General features: G+C 34.2%; 2 long non-coding RNA genes across 3 annotated transcripts in view; one reads left to right on the forward strand and one right to left on the reverse strand.

Moving 5' to 3' along the window:
• LOC138148134 (uncharacterized) overlaps positions 1-20,364 on the forward strand; it is a 411,090-nt gene that overhangs the window by 212,727 nt on the left and 177,999 nt on the right. The window contains exon 6 of one of the 2 annotated variants that reach the window (XR_011164979.1): positions 903-1,165. The exons of the other annotated variant lie outside the window; for it this stretch is intronic. This is a non-coding gene — a long non-coding RNA (uncharacterized lncRNA). Of the gene's footprint in view, positions 1-902; positions 1,166-20,364 lie in introns of those variants that run through there. 2 annotated transcript variants of the gene reach the window in all.
• Positions 1-20,364, reverse strand: part of LOC138148135 (uncharacterized) — a 273,099-nt gene that overhangs the window by 30,159 nt on the left and 222,576 nt on the right. The gene's annotated exons all lie outside the window — the stretch shown is intronic.

Below are 20,364 nucleotides of genomic sequence, written 5' to 3' on the forward strand. Positions count from 1 at the left end.
TCTCTCTCTCTCTCTCTCTCTCTCTCTCTCTCTCTCTCTCTCTCTCCGTCCCCCTCTCCCTCTCCATCTTCCTCTCTCTCTTATATATATCTATATGCATATATGTATAATATATTACATATATATGTTTAATAAATACTGGTTACATGACATTGAGTTTTTTATATTGATTTGATATGACTAGAATAGTAATCCTTAAATCTTAACTTCATATAGAGGCTATACCAGTTCCATAACCAATCCTGAATCAAGAGACCATAGTCCTGTGTACATTCCTCTGTTGTGACTAAATCACGGAGAAAGAGGTGGAATGGGAAATTGATAGAGACAGCAACTTTGTGACTTTGCCCCATCTGTATATGTACTCATATTGTATATGTACTCATATTGTATATGTACTCATATTGGTGAAGTTACCATACCCTCATCTTAATCCTAGATTTAAATACACAAAAGAGAAACTCTGAAAGTCTATTTCATGATTTCTTTTCTCTTTTGCTGATGTAACTTTAAAAATGCCCCAACCAATTTATTTGTTAAAAAAAAAAAGGTAGAAAATTTCCTTCTGGACTTAGCTCCCATGTGTTGAATCTGAGCCTGGAGCACATTTTTACAGCTGGAAATAGGGGGTTATAATGAAAATGCTGACACAACCTCAACTATAGAGGTGCTAGCAGGCATTGCTATAATAAATAATGTGGGAAATATTTTACACTTCAAGGCAATTACATGTTCAGCCATCTTTAGGATAGCTGGCCCATGAAGGGTAAGGATTAGGTTTCTTTGACAAGTGTAAAAGACCCATGACTCACGAATGCCAGGAGGCAAGAATGAATTACAAGAGTGGAATGAAAGCCACATAATCACCTATCATAGGTAAAAAATATTCTGTTTATTTGCAGGAGGCGGACCACATAGGCCCATCTAGAATGTTCCTACCACTATGGGATTTGATCATGTAGATTGGAGTTATTGAACACTAGGCAAATGCCCTTTATGAAATCAACTGGAATGATCTTTAATATTCAGAAATTATTCTTACTGGTATTTATGTCATAGATAATTATAATTCATAAATGTAACATATGCATATAACATTGATATGTATGTATGTAATTAACAGAGAAATAATGATGACTTATGTGAAGAGTGTATCTGACCTATCATGTACCATAATGACAACCTAAGAAAACAGTAGTGGGATGGCTGATGAGTGGTGACATTCTTAAACAATGGAGAGATAAATATTATTCAGTTTATATGTAAATTAGCATATAAATTATATATAAGTAGCATATATAAAATTATAAATAAATATAAAAAGCCTTGTCTTCCTTCTAATTTTCTTTCTAAAAACAATAAAGTCTGACCCAAACTTCTACCTGATGTGTTATTCCATTTCAGACACATAAATTCAATTATAAAGCATATAGTTATAATATGATGTAGTTAATAATAAGGAAGAGAAGAAAATAGTGAAGGAATATAAACATGGGGACAAAATTCCTATAACCCCAAGAGAACTAGGATTTAATTTCCCTTTAGTCTTTCTAACTCCTTAGAATAGAGGAGACACATTCATTTTGCAACTCAGAATCTGAATTGTGGGAGTTTAGAGTGTAGTGCCATTTGTTGAAGTCTTTACCAGGAATACTTTGGGGGTAGGCTGGAGAACAATAGGAAACTCTTAACACTATAAACATCATCATGCTTTCAAAATGATTCTGAGCTTCAAGCTACCATGACTGCAAGCCCAGAAATTATGTTCTCTTCCTCTATTCTAACCATATCTTTACATTCCTGTCAGGTCATTCATATGGCTTGCTTACATTTTTAAGCCTTTCTTATTATAAAAAACTCCCCATTAATCAAAATCCTTATCTGGAGACATCACTATGCACATGCAGAGACATATAGGAAATTCTTTCACATCACCAAATCTCATGAAAAATGAAATCTAATAGATATACCCTTTGACTTACCCTGTTTTTTTTTTAATTTTAACCCTGTAATTCTGATAGAGTATAAGACATTTGGACAAAAAATTCTCTTTTATTTCTACTAATCCTTCTCAAGTGGACCTTTGGCATGTTTTAGTTATCCCTCTACTGAGTATCTTCAGTTACCATAGTTGATGCATTTAAGTAAGGAAATTACATAATAAAAAATAAAGGATAATGATCATAAATATACACTTTTTATTTCATACTTTATTCTATGTTTACCTTTCAGTGTTTCAATAGATCCATGATCTCCTTGATGTAGGGATTCTCAGCAGCAGTGAAGATCACAAACTATCTATAACTTCCTGTGAAATATTTGTTGTCCCATTATCTTGCATAGGAAATTCACCTTATGTTTTGGTGTGAGCTTGGGATATGGGGAGATTCTTCTATATATTTTTATATTTTATGTTACCAAAGTAGCATGATGTCTTATTCATCTCTTAGTCCTTACTCTCACTATATGAGTAGGTTTTTACTCTTCTGATTATATGTTCCCTGTATGTTCTCTTTTCCAACACTTCTTACATATAGTTTTTAAAGGTGTTGTTGTTGTTTAACTAGATGTGTAATTAAAGTGGTGTAGGTAACTCTGAATGAGGAAATTCCCTCTACCAATGTACATCACAACTGGGACACTGAGAGGTTGAGTGACATAGCCAGGGTCATTTAGTCATTATGCGTGGGAAACAGGACGTAAACCTAGATATTTTTGGTTCCAAGACCAGTTTTCCAGGCAGCATATCAAAATTATATTCATTCTATTCAAACTATATATATCCAGTATGTATTTCTCCCTTGCCATTTAGGTAATCTATTTTTTTCAAAGGATGTGACAATCCATGAACTATAATCTCATAGCATCACTGGAAGAATACTTTTATTAAAAAGAAAAATTTTCATTTCAGGTAACGGATTGGGAATATTAAAAGGACAGAACAATATCCCAAATGCAATTTAGCTTACTGTCTTATTCCTCTTAGTAAATTTTGGGCATACCTCATTATCAACCCTCAAAGTTTAATATCTTTCTTTCAATCTATCTATCTATCTATCTATCTATCTATCTATCTATCTATCTATCTATCTATCATCTATCTGTCTGTCTGTCAGTCTGTCTGTCTATCTATTTATCTATCTTTCTGCTGATAGGCCAGCTCTATGGCCTGTCCATCCAAATATGTAGCATCATCTTGACGATAAGCATGAACCATCTATTTGTTATTTCCTGGATAGGTTGTTAGACTGGATTGTTTTGATTTGTGGTCTATTTCATGTATAGTTTCTTTAATGTGTCCTTATAAAGTCTAGGGCTTGGTGGAAACATCAAAATTTTATCCTGAAACATAAGTATCTAGAACATATCAATCTATCTCTTACCCACATAGACAACTGTGTTTGAGATATTTTGTGACTTACCTTTGGTAAATTACCTTACCTTTGGTAAATATATACCTAACCGTGTTTCCCCGATAATAAGACACTGTCTTATTATTTTTTTTGGACAGAAAAACACCAGAGGGCTTATTTTCAGGGGAGGGCTTATTTTAATGAACATTGACAGCAATTTTAATAAACAGGTAAATGTGAACAAAAAAATGTACCTTTATTCAATAATGATCATGTCATCTTCTTCGACAACATCATCATAAGTGTCCATACCCTGAATTCCATCCTGGATGTCTTGCGCCTCCATTTCCTTCAGAAGAAGTGGACCAATCTGTCATGTCCAGCAATATAGCTCTCTTTAAATGAATATGTCTTGTCCAGGTAACCTGCTCGTAGTGCCTTGGCGACACAGCTGTCAGTAATTTTATCCCATGACTTCTTCACCCAAGTCGCGACTTCTTGCTGACAGGGCTTCACAAAGTTTCCACGCTGATTTCTTTCCATTCTATTTTCAATGTAGTCATTGACTTCCATGCGCAAATGGTCCTTGAGTGGCTTGTTTATTCCAATATCAAGGGTCTGGAGATAGGCAGTCATTCCTGCAGGAATCATTACTTGATCTATTCTTCTCTCTGCAAGGAAGTTCTTCATTTCTTTAGTACAGTGAGTGCTGGCTGAATCCCAGACTATCAGACCTCTTTGGTTACCTCGCATAACAAGTGGCAGCATTAAATCAACCCACTTTCTTATAACAGCTTGTGTACACCAGGCTTTTTCGGTTTCAAGAATGTAAATGCCAGATACACGTTCAATCTTATCTTTCTTGCCCTTACTGATGATTAGAGGTGTGGCTTTCTTTCCATCCAAAGGAATTGCCAAAACACGGGTGACCAGTGCACTTTCATAGCCAGTAGTGGGAATGTAGATTGACGTTGCACCCCTGTGATGAATTGTTGTTTGAGATCCTTGTCCCATAAACACTGCAGTTTCATCCATAGCAATCATTGCAGGTTTGGTACTTGGAAATGTCCATCCTATCAATAAAGGACTTGAATGCAAGTGCACATTTAATAACTTCAGCATCTTCCAGCTTAAACAGTGTTGTTGATCTTCTTAGGGACAGTTCATACCATTGAAGGAAACCGTCCAACCAGTGTTGTGATGCTTTGAATCCTTCTGAGACCATTTCAACTCTAGTGCCATTGAAAGGGCAAATGCTTGAATATCAGCCCTGCACACAACCAAGGCCTTTGCTCTCCTGTCAGCAATCCATTCACCAATGAGGATCTCCAAGTCAGGATATAAGGGCTGCCGACCTGATCCAGACCTGCGCTTTTTCCCTTTTCCCTCATCCACCTGTTGATTGAGGTTATTATAATCTGCTCTCCTTTTTCTGACCATTCGAAGATCCAAAAGTTTTTCTTTACAGAAAACTGCAAGATTCTCACCATGTGACTCCTCTACAATTGCTTTCTTATACTCAACAGTATAGTTCTTCCTTTTTGTACTCATGTCTGGGGGTCAGAACAGACAGAATAATAAAATTATGACCATCAGTCCTTCTTTTCACTCCATCATGCCCCCTGAGTTCTTCTTTTTTCCTCCATCATGCCCTTTTTATCCTCCATCATGCCCCCTCACTCCTGCTTACATACCGGGTTTTTATGTTGTCCTGCCTCAGCTCTCCTCCGCGGCACTGCTCTCAATGGCTCCAGCAAGCAAATCACTGGGGAAGAACAGGGTGACGTGTTCACTGCTGCAGCTCTGATTTGATGCAGCTCTGAGCACAGCTTGCGTTTCTCGGCGGGGGGTTGGGGGGGGCGGTGCATACAGAGGGTACTGTAATGTAGCGTGTAGTGCAGGGGATCACCTTCACTACAGTAGCAATCTCAATAGGGCTTATTTTCGGGGAGGGCTTATTTTAGAGGAATCTTACATAGTAAGGGGAGGGCTTATTTTCGGGATAGGTCTTATCATCAGGAAACACGGTATGTATTTTGAAAGTTACTTTGCACTGAAAAAAGTTACAAAACAAAGCTTTCTCAGTTGTGACATTTAAAGATAGTTGTAAGATATCCTTTCACAGTGCATTTTGATCTCCTGAATAAATTGTTTTTATAATCATCAATCAAAAAATTTGAATCTTATAACCTCTGAATCTCTTATTAAAGTTAATGATTAACAAGAATTTATTTTAAGATATCCTTTGTGAAATCTTGCTCATTTACTTATAATATTTTCATCAAAGTTAACATTGATATATATAATATGTATATATATATATACTTTTTTTTTATTTTACTAAGATTTTGCAAAAGTTTAGAATGTAGCCATACAGGTCAATAATTATTTTTTCCTTTCAACTGCCGTTTTTGTTTGTAGTAATAGTTTTCCTCATTTGGACAATATCTACCTTTCAGATAATTCAAGATTCATTCCCTCATTGTCCTCGAAATTGCATTATCTTAGAGCAGAAGAGCCAACGAAAGCTCAGAGTGAGATATTTTTCCAGCCAAAGACAGCCTAGGACATCAGCAGGAGAGGTCTATGACACTAGGCTGGGGCCAGCAGCACCAGTGCTAGGCCTTGGAGGTGATTGGGACAGCTGTAGGAGGAGCAGAAGTTTTGAGAGCTTTCAGCTCAGAAAGGGTAAGGGGCTCAGACAACTGGTCAGAAAGAGATTACAGGGGCTTTTTGCTGGCACTGGGTGTGACTAGTGCTGACTGACAACTCTATTGTCTATAAGCAGTTCTGGGTCATAGTTCCATGGCAGAAAGGATTGCTTGTGAAATAGGGTCCTTGGTCACAGTTCCAAGGCAGAGAGGATCACTAGTACTTGTGGCTTTTGGACAGCAAGAGACCCAGACACAGCTTTGGGACAAAAGCCAGAGCTAGCCCTTGCAACTACAGGAGAGCAGGGACCTTTTCTGGATGAACACCAAACAGCAGACAGAGAGCTAGTTCTTAACTGATAACTGGTCAAAGTATATGAATAGGCAGATTTTTGAAGAAGAAATCAAAGATATCTATAGTCATATGAAAAAATGTTCTAAATCACTGTTGCTTAAAGAAATTGAAATGAAAACAACTCAGACATACCACCTCACACCTTTCAGAAATGACAAATGTTGATGAGGATGAAGGAATATTAATAAACTGTTGGTAGACTTGTGAACTGGTCCAACCATTTTGGAGAACAATTTGGAACTAGGCCTAAAAGGCTACAAAACTGTGCATACCCTTGGCCCAGCAGTACCACTAGTAATTCTGTATAAGAAAGAGATCAAAGAAAAAGGAAAAGGACCCTTGTAATTATATGATCTCTCTTTGTGGTGTTAAAGAATTGGAAATGGTGGGGATGCTCATCAGTTGAGGAATGGCTGAACAAATCATGGTATATGATTGTAATGGAATTGTTGTTGTAAGAAATGATGAAGGTTGTTCTAGTGGGGGGAAAAACATGGCAAGACCTATATAAACTGATGCAAAGTGAAATGAAAAAAAAACTGAGAGATCACTGTGCACAGTAACAGCAAAAATGTAAGGATTGATCGTGAATGACTGGGCTACTCTCATAAATACAGTGTTCCAAGACACATGATGAAAAGGTGCTATCCACTTCCAGAGAGAAAACTGATCAACTCTGAGTACAAAGTGAAGTATAATTTTCTTTCTTTCTTTCTTTCCTTATTTATTGTTTTTAATATGGATAATGTGGAAATATGTTTTGTGTATTTTCACATATATAATTGATATCATTTTGCTTACCTTCTCAGTGAGTGGGAAACAGGTGAGAGGGAGGGAATTTGGAACTCAATTAAAAAATTTTTAAATTAATTTATTTATTTACATTTAGTTTACAACATTCATTTCCACAGTCCTCTGAGTTTCAAATTTTCTCTCCCTCCCTCTTCTCCCCTCCCCTGCACCATCATGGTGGCATACACTCAAATATAGGATCTACAAATATCTTCACGTTAATCATCAGTAAGGTTGTAAAGAAGGATTATAACTAATGGAATGATCCGTGGGAAAGAGGAAATAACACAAAACAAGAAAAAGAAAGAGAGCAAGTAGTTCGTTTCAATCTGCATTCAGATTCCACAGCTCTTTCTCTGGATGTGGATATCTGGAACTCAATTTTTTTAAAGAAAAAATGCTTTAAAATAACAAATTTTTAAATTGCATTATCTCTTGCCATGTTTGTTCAGATCCTGTTGCTTATATGGCTTTCATCTTCTTTAGTTCTATTTTTACATCCTCATGTAGCTCACTAATGATTAAGACATCCAAGAACAATAACTTTATCGTGTAAGGTAGGGTTGTACCTGTACCTTAATGAAATCACAGAAGGCCCATGGTATTTCAATTGAATCAATTAACCAACAAAAAAGTATAAGAACTATTTAAATAAATTCATTATCAATCTGAAAAAGTAATAGTGTTCTGCCATTGGATAAAGGCAGATGATATTGCAAGAAAATATCTTATGAATGACATCTATGGGCTAATATATATAGACAGTAGTGACCTCGGTCAATTGGTGCAGAAGTTGAATTTGTAAGAGTCCCATTTTGGAGGATTACAGTTAAAGACTTGTAACCAAGACCCTCAAATGGAATTACTCTTGGAGGAGGGGGGTTTCCTTTTCTTTATCATTCTCTCACCCATTGACTATGTCATCAGAGAGCCTGGAACTAAAACAAATTCATTCAATAGGGATTTGTCATCTAAGGAACATATCTATCTTCAGAAAACAGCAATAGCTTCATCTAAACAAATATCAAGAGGTCTTTACAAAGAGAGAAAAAGACTACCAGTTACTAATTATTATGAGTTACTCTTTTGCCACTTATATTCTCTCTACAAATACCTTTCAACAATTTCATTTAAACTTTGTTTCCATTTTTCTCTGTGGACCCAATGTTGTTGTTGTTGTTTTATAAGAGTGTATACCATATTTTATTTTTGGGAGGAGAGGATGTTATTTTTTAATGACAATACTTCCTATGCCATGGACTTTTAATAAAAAAAAACTGATTTGGTCTCTGGTGAACATCAATGAGAAGTAAACTAGTGGAGTTTATGAGTGACACTAAGAAGAATCTCAGGTCATCAAAATTATCCCCAGAATCCGGAGAGGAGTAAAGCTCCACCCTGTGAGGAGCAGGCCCACCAATGCAAGTGGGAATTGGGGAAAGAGCCTCCAAAGAGTAATTGATGTGACTGATGAAGAAAACAGTTACACAAGTACTAACAGATATTCTATTTTGTTGTTCGTGTTTGTTAACCTCTTTACAAACTTATTTTTAAATCTTTATAAGTCCTTGGAAAGACATAAATTAATTGAGACATTCTGAGCATTCTGAAAATTCTTTTTTTCCTCTACAGAATCCCACAGTCACTATGAGTCAATAGTACTTATAATCTTCAATTATTTTCTCCTTCAAAGTTTTGCAAATGAATTTATACTATATCGGATGTTGTCTTCTATGCTATGTCTCTTAGTTTGACAAAGAGACCATGTTCTTGCTGACCAAGGTAGTTTCTGAGTTCTTTGACCTCCATGTTGTGGCAAATGCCTTTTTTATCATTCCTATTCTATCATTCTTAAAAAATTTTAGAATAGTATTTTATTTTTTCCAATTATATATGTAAAGACAATTTTAACATTCATTAAAAAAATTTTTTTTCTCCTTCTGTCCCCTCAACCCTCCCTAAAATGATAAGCAATTTTACATAGGTTATATATGTAACATATTTTTATATTAGTCATGCTGTGGAAAGAGAAACAGACAAAAATGAAAAAATGACAAAAAATAAAGTGAAAATAGTATGCTTCAATCCGCATTCAGACTCCATCAGTTCTTTCTCTGGGTGTGGATAGCTTTTTCCATCATAAGTCTTTTAAAACTGTGTTGGATCATTTCATTTCTGAGAAGAGCAAAATCATTCATACTTGATCATCATACAATGTGCTGTTACTATATACACTGTTCTCCTGATTCTGCTCATTTCATTTTGCATCACTTCATGTAAATCTTTCCAGGTATTTTTTTTCCCTGAAATCTGTCTACTCATCATTTCTTATGGTACGATAGTATTCCATTACATTCATATACAACAACTTGTTCCCAATTGATGGGCATCTCCTCAATTTCTATTATTTTTTTGCCACTACAAAAAGAGCTCTTATAAAAACTTTTGTACATATAGGTCCTTCCCTCTCCCTTTTTTTAAAAAAATTCTCTTTCGGATACAGACCTAGTAGTGGTATTATTGGATCAAAAGGTATGCATAATTTTATAGTCCTTTGGGCATAGCTCCAAATTGCTCTCCAGTTTACTTAGATCAGTTCACAATGAATGCACAATAAGTGTATTAGTTTCCCAATTTTCCCACATCCTCCTCAAAATTTATCATTTTCCTTTTTTGTCATATTAGTCAATTTAATAAGAGTGAGATAGTACCTCAGAGTTATTTTAATTTGCATTTCTCCAATCAATAGTGATTTAGAGCATTTTTTTCACATAGCTGTAGATAACTGTGGTTTTTCATCTGAAAACTGCTAATACTTATCCTTTGTACATTTATCACTTAGGAAAATTACTTACATTCTTATAAATTTGACTCCATTTTCTATATCTTAGAGAAATGAGGCTGTTATCAGAGATATTTGCTATTAAAAATATTTCCCAGATGCTTCCCTTCTAATTGAGGTTACATTGGTTTTAATTTAATATAACCAAAATTATCCATTTTGCATGTTGTAATACTCTGTCTTTTTGATAAAAAAAAGGTCTTCCATTTTCCATAGATCTGACAGATAAACTATTCCTTGATCTCCTAATTTGCTTATGGTATCACCCTTTATGTTTAATTCATGTACTCATTTTGACCTTATCTTGGTACATGGTGTGAGATGCTGGTCTATACTTAGGTTTCTGCCAGGCTATTTTCCAATTTTGCTAGCAGTTTTTGTCAAATAGTGAGGTTTTATCCCAGAAGCTGGAATTTTGGGGTCTATCAAACAGAAAATTATTATAGTCATTTACTAATGTGTTTTGAGTATCTAATCTAATGCATTCTTTCACCACTCTATTTCTTAGGCAGTACCAAATAGTTTTGATGATTGCCACTTTACAATCCAGTTTTAGATCTGGTACAGCTAGAACATCCTTTCTTTGCATTTTTTCTTTCATTAAGTCCCTTGATATTCTTAAAATTTTGTTCTTCCAGATGCATTGTTATTTTTTTCCAGCTCTATAAAATATTTTTGGTAGTTTAATTGGTATGACACCGAACAAATAAATTAAATAGAAATGTCATTTTTATTATATCCTTAGCCTATCCATAAGCAATTGATATTGTTCCAGTTGTTTAGATCTGACTTTATTTGTGTAAAAAGTGTTTCATAATTATGTTTATATACTTTCTGGATTTGTCTGGGAAGGTAGAATCCCAAGTAGTTTATATTCTCTATGGTTATATTAAATAGATTTCTCTTTCTATCTCTTGTTGCTGAATTTTGTTAGTAATATATAATAAGGCTGATAGTTTTCATGGGTTTATTTGTATCTTCCAACTTCACTGAAGTTGTTAATTATTTAGAATAGTTTTTTTTTAGTTGATTCTCTAGGATTCTCTAAGTATACCATTATATCATATGCAATGAAGGATAGTTTTGTTTTCTTGTTTCCTATCCTCCAATTTATTTTTGTCCTCTTATTGCTAATAGCCAACATTTCTAGTACAATATTGAGTGATAGAGGTGATAATGAGCATCCTTGTTTCACCTCTAATCTTGTTGGGAAGGCATCTAGTTTACATGATATATGATATGATATGATATAAAATGGTTTAGGTAGATACTACTTATCACATTAAGGAAAGTTCCATTTATTTCTGTGCTCTCTGGCATTTTTATAACATGTATGATATAAACATGGTTTTAGGTAGGTACTACTTATCACTTTAAGGAAAGCTCCATTTATTCCTATGTTCTCTGGCACTTTTCATAAGACTAGGTGCTGTAGTTTGTCAAACCTTTTTTCTGCATCTATTGAGAAAATCATATGATTTCTGTTGGTATGGTCTATTATACTAATATTTTTCCTAATATTGATGCAGCCTTGCATTCCTGGTGTAAATCCCACCTGCTCATAGTGTATGATCCTGGTGATATATTGTTATCATCTCTTTGCTAGTATTTGACTTAAAATATTTGCATTAATATTCATTAGGGAAATTGGGCTATAGTTTCTTTCTCTACTTTGACTCTTCTTTTTTTAGGTATCAGCAAAAGGAATAAAAACTTTGATAGAACTCCTTCACTTATTTTCACAAATAGCTTATATAGTATTGAAGTTAATTGTTCTTTAAATACTTGGTAGAATTCACTTGTGAATCCATCTGGCCCTAAGGTTTTTTTTCTTAGGGAGTTCATTGATGATTTGCTCAATTTTTTTTCTAAAATTGTGTTACTTAAATATTCTATTTATTCTTCTGTTAATCTGGGCAATTTATATTTTTGTAGCTATTCATCCTTTCCATTTAGATTCTCAGATTTTTGGCATACAATTGAGCAAAATAGCTTCCAATTAATGATTTGATCTCCTCTTCATTGGTGGTGAATTCATCCTTTTCAATTTTTATACTGGTAACTTGTTTTTTTTTCCTTAAAATCAAATTAACAGTGGTTTATCTATTTTATTGTTTTCTCCCCTAAAATCAGGTTAGTTTTATTAGTTAATTATTTCAATGGTTTCCCTACCTTCAATTTTATTAATCTCTCCTTTGATTTCCAATGTTTACAATTTGGTCTTTAATTGGTGATATTTAATTTGTTTTTCTAACTTTTTTTTGTATATCCAATTCAATGATCAGCTCTTTCTCCAGTTTATTGATGTAGGTGTTTAGAGATATAGATTTTCTCCTAAGTATTGCTTTGGCTGCATCCCATGAATCTCAGTAGGTTGTCTTATTGTTGTCATTCTCATTGATGTAATTATTTATTTTTTCTATTATTTCCCCTTTAACCCATTTATTCTTTAGAATTAGATTATATAATTTTCTATTAATTTTGAATCTATCTTCTAATGGCTCTTTGTCAAACATAATTTTTATTACATCATGGTTTGAAAAAATGCATTTAATATTTCTGCCTGTCTGCATGTGATTGTCTAGTTTTTATGCCTTAATACTTGGTAAATTTTTTTGCAGGTATCTTCTATCACTGAGAAAATGTATGTATTCCTTTCTATCCTCATTCATTTTTTTCCAGAGGCCTCTCACATCTAACATTTCTAAAATTCTATTCACCTTCTTAACTTCTTTATTGCTTATTTTGTGGTTAGTTATCTAGTTCTGAGGGAGCAAAGTTGAGGTCCCCTATTAGTATAATTTTACTCTTTCCTCCTGTAACTCATTTAACTTCTCCTTTAGAAATGTGAATGCTATACAATTTGGTGCATAAATGTTTTAATATTAATATTACTTCATTGTCTATGGTACCTTTTAGCAAGATGTAATTTCCTTCCTTTTCTTTTTTTTAATTAGACCTGTGTTTTATTATTGCTCTGACTGAGATAATGATTGCTACCCCTGCTCTTTTTACTCCAGCTGAAGCACAATGAATTATACTCCAGTCTTTTACCTTACTTTGTGTGTGTGTGTGTGTGTGTATTTGCTTCAAATGTGTTTCTTATAAACAATATATTGTAGGGGTCTGTTTTTTAATCCACTCTGCTATCCACTTTTTCTTTATAGATGAGTTCATTTTATTCACATTCACAGTTATTATTTCTAACTGCGTATTTACCTCCATCCTTCCCGTTTTATGTCTCTGTCTCTCATTTCCCCTTATTGCTCCTCACCAGCATTTTGCTTCTGACCACCACTTCCCTCAATCTGCCCTCCCTTTTATCATCCTCCTCTTTTTTTGTCTCTCTCTCCTCCTGCTTCACTAAGGTAAGATAAATTTCTATGCCCAACTAAGTATGTATGTTATTTCTTCTTTTATCCAAAACCAAGCAGGTTAAAGTAAGGGCAATTAACCCTCAGAATTATTTCTTAGCCCCCCTAAAATCTGCAGACTAGGAGCTCTGAAGCAGCCACATGGTGGTAGCTGCAAGGCTTCCAAGCCTCAGCCAATGCTCGCCCGGGGGCAAAGGCCGGACCATACTCCCAAATTCCCTGTTCTCACAAAGTCTACACTGACCTCTCAATTTGTTTTTGGCATCTATGGGTTGATAATTCTGGAAACCATCACAGCTGCTGGTGATCTGAAGTCCCTCCAACTGGCGGCTGGTAGTGGCCACCCTGACACTAAAACCCTTGGACTCACACAGGGCTTGGCCCAGCTCCCAGAGTGCTGCACTGGCCCTTTCCTGACACCTAGCTGGGCTACCTTCAGCGGGAGGTTAGCTTCTCTTTGTCATTTTGTGAGTTCTGTAGCTTCAAAGTTTTTTTTTATTAAACCCCCATTTTATTTAAATATTCTAAATATGTCCAAAGTTGACCTCTGCTCCTATATTACAGAGGGCACTGTCCCACACGTCTTGTGCTAGGGGCCAAGGGCTCATCCCTGACTTTCTGCACTTGGGTCTCTGTCCCTTCCAAGCCTGACCACTAGTCTTTTGCATCACTGGAGGCCTCACAGTTGGCCAGATGTGCTGCTGGCCTGTTGAGTAGGAAGCAGGAGACCTCAGTTGCTAATCTATGCTGGGCTCAGGGCCTCCCACTGGCTTACCCAGATACTGTCTGCAACAGACTGTGTTCCTCTTTTACCTTTCTTTCAATCCTTCTAAGTTATATGGGGCTAAAAATTTATTTTGTCCTGTACTTTTCTGGGGTCTGTCTCTCCAGAATTTGTTTTGGGGCATGATTTAAAGTTTTTTTGAGAAAGATTTGGGAGAGTTCAGGAAAGCTTTTTGCCTTTTATCTACCATTTTGGCTCTGCCCCTTTAGCACATGCTTTGTAACAAACCAAATCTTGGTTTTATTGATCATTTCAGTAGTTTAAAAAATATTTTACTCTTCTTTGATTTTCCAAATGTCCATTTTTAAAGTTATTTTTGTTTTAAAAGTTTTTTTTTCCCCACTTGTCTAATTCTTTTATTTTTGGTTTTGTGTCCAACTCATTGATCTTTTCTTTGTTTTTTTTTTTGTTTGTTTTTTGTTAATGAAAGTGTTTAGAGAGATAAACTTTTTCTCATGGAAGAGGTTAGATACTTGTCAAATGATGTTGTATGTTGATTCATGCTTTTTATTTAATTAAATTTTCTGTCATTTCAATAATTTGTTCTTTGGTAAACCCTTGGTTTTTAGGATTGTTATTTAGTATTCATTTAATTTTTATTACTTTCTTTAGAGCTATTGAATTGTTTGTAATTCATATGGCATTTTTCTTTGTAAAGGATATCTTTTGTTTTGTACCTTTTTTTGTATTTGTTTATGAGAACTTCATGTCCTAGTACATGGTCATTTTTTTTTTTTTGCAAAACTGTCATGTATAGATAAAATATATCTATATTTCTTTCTTTTATCATTCATTGCCAGAGATTTATTACATTGCATCAGTTTTCTAAAGTTCTATTGAATTAGATTCATCAAGGACTAAAAGAGAAAAATTGATGCCTCCAACTGTTATAGTTTTATTGCACATTTGTGCCTCTAATTAGATAAACTTTTCCTTTTATTAGTTAGATATGATGACATTTAATATATGTATATGTATATATATATAGTATTGATAGTATTGCATTATTTATGGCACCTTCAAGTACAATATTCAATCATATATTTGCCTTTTTGATATCATGATTATTCTTCCTTTTTTTTCATTTAGCTGAAGCATAGTGAGTTCTGCTTCATCTCCTTATTTTGACTCTGTGTGAATCTTTATGTTCCAAGCATCTTCCTTATAAATAGCAATTTTGGTCCCTTATTAATTCTGCTTCCTTCCTCATTTTTATAGATGAATATATTCCATTTCTATTCAATGATATGATTGTTGTCATAATTTTACAGACATTTTGTCTCAAGTTTTTTTTTCCTCTTTCACTCCTAGCACTCTCATTATAAAGAATAGTGTAGAAAAAACAAGAGTGATAAGCATAAGAAATCAATATTTGAAGTAGTCTGTATTCCTATGCATATCCTGTCTTCCCCAAGTTTAGACCACAATATCTGGTTCTTATATATTTTATCTCTTTTAAATCATTTAAAAAATAACTCTCTACATATTCTTTGCTTTGAATTCTCTGCATTACTTTACTCTTCTTCCTATACAAACAAGAAGCCTCTCCTGATCTTTAACTGATAGTGCTCTCTATAACAAATGACTTAGTATGTAACTTTTGTATTTATTTCTATTGATTCTGCATATGTTTAGATATGTACTTGTGTCCCCCATTAGCATGAAAGTCCTTTTTGGCTTTATTCATTGTATTGTACTCAATTAGTGTCCTTACAAAATTAAATTAATTATAGTCCAAATGGCTACAAGTGATTGAGTACTGATACAGGAGTCTGTAAATATTTAGACACCTGACTTTTAGGGGAAATTTTAAATTAACGACAAAATTGGAGGAATTAAATATGGGAGGATATGTAATATAATTTAGGCGACTCTAACCTGACATGTTTAAAGAAGTTTTAAAATGAGAAGTGAAGAAAATAATAGAGATTTCCACAAAAATTCATTGTATCCTAATGACATAATTAATTAAAAAATCAAGAACATCACTAGAATGTGTTTCAGCCAACCTTAAGGCACTTGGATTTGCCAAAAGGGGACATGTGACAGGCAAGGACAACAGTTGCTGAGAATGTAAATTAATTTGTAAAAATCTTATAGAGGGTTATGGTTCACCATGACTATGAACATTATTGCCCCCTCAAACAGGGAAAGAGTAGATAGGAAAACAACTTTACAAAAAGTTTGGCAAGAGAAACAATCAAGCCAGAGCATCCCAACAGTATCTTAGAAAAAAAGAATGAAAATAGGATACTAAAAATATGGTACTATAAACACATAAAAATGGAATAAAAATGGTGCTTATTCTACAATGAAGTATATACTATACATTTGTTTTTTTTAACTGGAACAACCATTTCATCACTATAGCGAACTCCTAGAGAGTTCCTTCTACTACTGCAGATTGGTACCTGCACTATAACTTAAGCCTTTGGGAGTTAGCTAGTATACTAAGAGGCTATGTAACTTGCCTGAGGTCACAGTTAGTATGTATCAGAGATGAAATTTAAACCCAGATTTTCCTGACTATAAGACCGCTCTTTGTCCTCTATCCTGTTTTTATTCTCTACAATGAACAAAAAGCAAATATTCTCCAATGCACATAAACTATTAAATCATACAAAATTCCTTGAAATGTGTGAAAGAGATAACTCTAATTGATTATTAGTCAACAGAGGCATAAAACATCATTGCCAAAGATGTCTTTTAGTCCTATAATGTGTACAATTCAGAGTCCACATTGAATCTAACATCTATATAGTTAACAAGGTCCTCCAAATGCCTCTCCATCAATTCTCAGGATATTACATAATTGATCCATAATTCCTTTCTTTCAGATTTTGTGGTTAGAGAATTTCGTAAAAAACAACCATTTGGCAATCTTCCTGTTCTTCCTTGGCCTCATTTATGAGCATCAATAATCTTTTAGTAATGTTGTATGTTTGTGATCATGGTGTCACAGTTTGAATAACTAAAGTTGTGGTCGTCCAAAGGACAATGAAGAGGTACATGGTGGGGTGAGAAGGCTGAAGCTTGTTACCAAAGAATTGCATAGGAAAACTGAGTAAAGGATATAATCAGACAGTTATATACTTGGCCAGAAAAAGAGGTAGACCAGCCACACAGAGTAAATGAATAATCAAGGATTAACTTTATATCCTCCCTAGCATCTAAGGCAATTCTGGGCACATACTATGTGCTTAATAAATAGTTGTTGATTAATTGACGGTTAACATGTATGAAGGATAATTATAGGTTGTACTTTAGAAGATAATTGGTTGGAAATTGAGGTTGTGGAAATTCCCATGAAATGAATTTATGTTTCTAGACTGGATCCAGGCTTTGATGCAGAGGGGAATAGAGAGAGCAGAAGGCAATCTGTGAAATAATGAAGTGAAGCCATAGAGTTCTAGGCTTATTTCTTCTATAGATTTATTGGTATAGATAACAGACTCTCTCTGTGCCTCAGTTTGTTGTAAAATGATAAAATAAATGTTGACTCTCTCATACCTCACAGGCATATACTGAAGATAATTTCAATTTAATTCAAAACATCAGTCATTTATCAAGTCTCTACTATGTTACAGTCAAGGTGCTAGGTGCTGTTGGAACAAAGACAAAAGAAAAAGGGTCCTGTCCTCAAAATATATGTATTATTTTGGAGGAAGAGATGGCAACATGTACACAGTAAGTAGATGCAAAAGATTTTCAAAGACAAAGTAGTTCAGAGAGATATCACCCAAGCCAGGGATATCAGGAAGGTCATGTCATTGGAGGTGGCATTTAGTGTAACTTTGAAAGGAGCTAGGAATTTCAAGAAGGGAAAGGAAGGAAGAAAAGCATTCCTGACATGGGGGATAGCTATGCAAAGGAATGGAGATGGATTTGGGGATATCATGAATACAGAAGAATAAGTAATTCAGTTTATGAAGAAAAATGTGTGTGTGAGTAAAGAGCAATGTGAAATCATACATATATATATAAATATATATGTATCTCTCTCTCTCTCTATATATATATATATATATATACTTTGAAGCCAGAAGGAATATTGAGAACTTCTTTTGAATTAAAACAGATATGTATGTGTGTGTGTGTATACACACATGCATGCATATACATCAGATTTCATGTGTATAAGGACATCCTGGTAAGAAGTACAATTTATACTATAACATCAATATTATAAAAATGAACAATTTTGAAGATGTATTTAAACTGATAAAGGATGAAATAAACAGAACCAGTTCAACAATTTATGTAATGATGGCACTGTGAAAAACAAATTGTAAAATCTATAAGAATTTTGATCAATGCAATGACCAGCTGTGATTCCAGAGGAACAATCATGAAGTATGCTATCCTTCTCTTGCCAGAAAAGTGATGAATTCAGAATACAAAATGAAATGTATTTTTGAACATGGCCAATAAAGGAATTTTTTCCTTGATTATGCATATTTGTTATAAGAAATATGAATCTTTTTCTCAGTGGATTTGGGATAGGATAAATTCCTATTAATTAAAATAAGTAATTTAAGAAATGAACTAACTGCATTCATACATTTGATATATTTAGCCCTTCTTAAATCAGTGAAAATATACTTTTTGTCTACCTCTTTGATAGTACAAAAAGTGTAGATATAAATATTTTGGTATGTGTGGAGCCTTTCTTTTTGGTAATGACCTAAACATGTCTAGCAGTAGGAACTCTGAATCAAAAGAAATGGGGTTTTTAGTCAATTTATTCATATAATTCTGATTTGTTTTTCAGAGTGGTCGTGCCCATTCAGAGTTCTGCCAGTAGTATATCAATGTGCCTGTCTTCATCATTTTATACAACATTTCCTAGCCCTATTTTTTTAAGTAGCTTTGCCAATTTGTTAGGTGCAAGTTGAAATCAAGTTTGTATTGAATTGTAGTTTTTTTTAGTATTCGTAATCTGGAACTTTTTTAATATGGTTGTTATTAGTTTATAATTATTCTTTTGAGAAATGTTTGTTCATATCCTCTGACCACTTATCTATTGAGGAAGATTCACCATTTAGTCTTAAACATAAAATATTTACTTAATGATAAAGCAAAAGCAGGATTAATCAAAGGTTATTAATTAAAAGGCAAAATTATAAATAATTATTATTTTTACCTAATAAAAGATAAAAATAGAAATAATAAAATTTACTATGAATAAAGAATGGAATAATCAGAATATGCACTCAAGAGAAGGTAAAAATGTACTCACTGTAACACTATAAACACACATATACACCTGGGTCACACTCTCCTACCGATGCACATAATTTTTTATTGGTGCAGGGAGGAGTGGACAAACACAGAAACACATCAGGGAAAAAACATGATTGGAGAAAGTTAGGTTCCTAAGGCAACTTAAAACTCTTTACTTCAGGTCTTGATGTCCTTTTTCCCTTCAGGAACAATTTATACCACAGAATATAGTTCTCTGCAATTTTCCCCTTTTGATTTTCACTGTTCTCTGTTGGGCAATGCTCTGTTTGTTCACAGTCACCAATAACAGGGCTGCAAAGAGTGTTATGCTTTTTTAGTGACCAAGAGAATTCCTTTAAGTTGGAGAACTTAAATTCTATTAAACTCCTCAGATCTGCAAATAGCAGTGGATTCTGTTTTACCTAATAAGCTCCAAAGCCTCTTCTCACAGCAAACCTAAGCTCAGAGGAAAGAAAACAAAACAAACAAAAAAAAAACAGTCTATGCCTCTCTTTTCCCTTCTTTTTATCTCCCTAAAAGCAAAGGGATGGGTACAAGCAAATGTGAGAGTTTACCCCTTCTGATATTTTAGATGGCAATGGATAGCAGTGGGTTTAAATATCTCTTCTCAAATCATCAGGATTTTAGTTCTCTTCCAGAAAGCTTCTAGAAGTTGCTTCATCTTTTCTCTAGCTAGTAAGCAAATAAATGCCTCTTTTCACATAAGCAAACTCCTAGCAAAGCAACTGAAAAGTTGACTGTCCTAGACATAAACATTCTATGTTTTCTCTTTCTCATTTCTTTTTTTTTCTTTTGCGTTTTGGAGGGCAATTGGGGTTGTGTGACTTGCCCAAAGTCACATGGCTAGTAAGTGTGTCAAGTGTCTCAGGCTGGATTTGAACTCAGGTCCTCCTGACTCCAGGGCTGGTGCTCTATTTGCTATGCCACCTAGCTGCCCCCTCTCTTTCTCATTTCTTGTGACTACAACTA

This window comes from Petaurus breviceps, unplaced genomic scaffold (genome assembly GCF_028583685.1).
Source record: "Petaurus breviceps papuanus isolate PSGF00001 unplaced genomic scaffold, PetGlider_PUasm1.0 90822, whole genome shotgun sequence".
Taxonomy (NCBI): domain Eukaryota; kingdom Metazoa; phylum Chordata; class Mammalia; order Diprotodontia; family Petauridae; genus Petaurus; species Petaurus breviceps.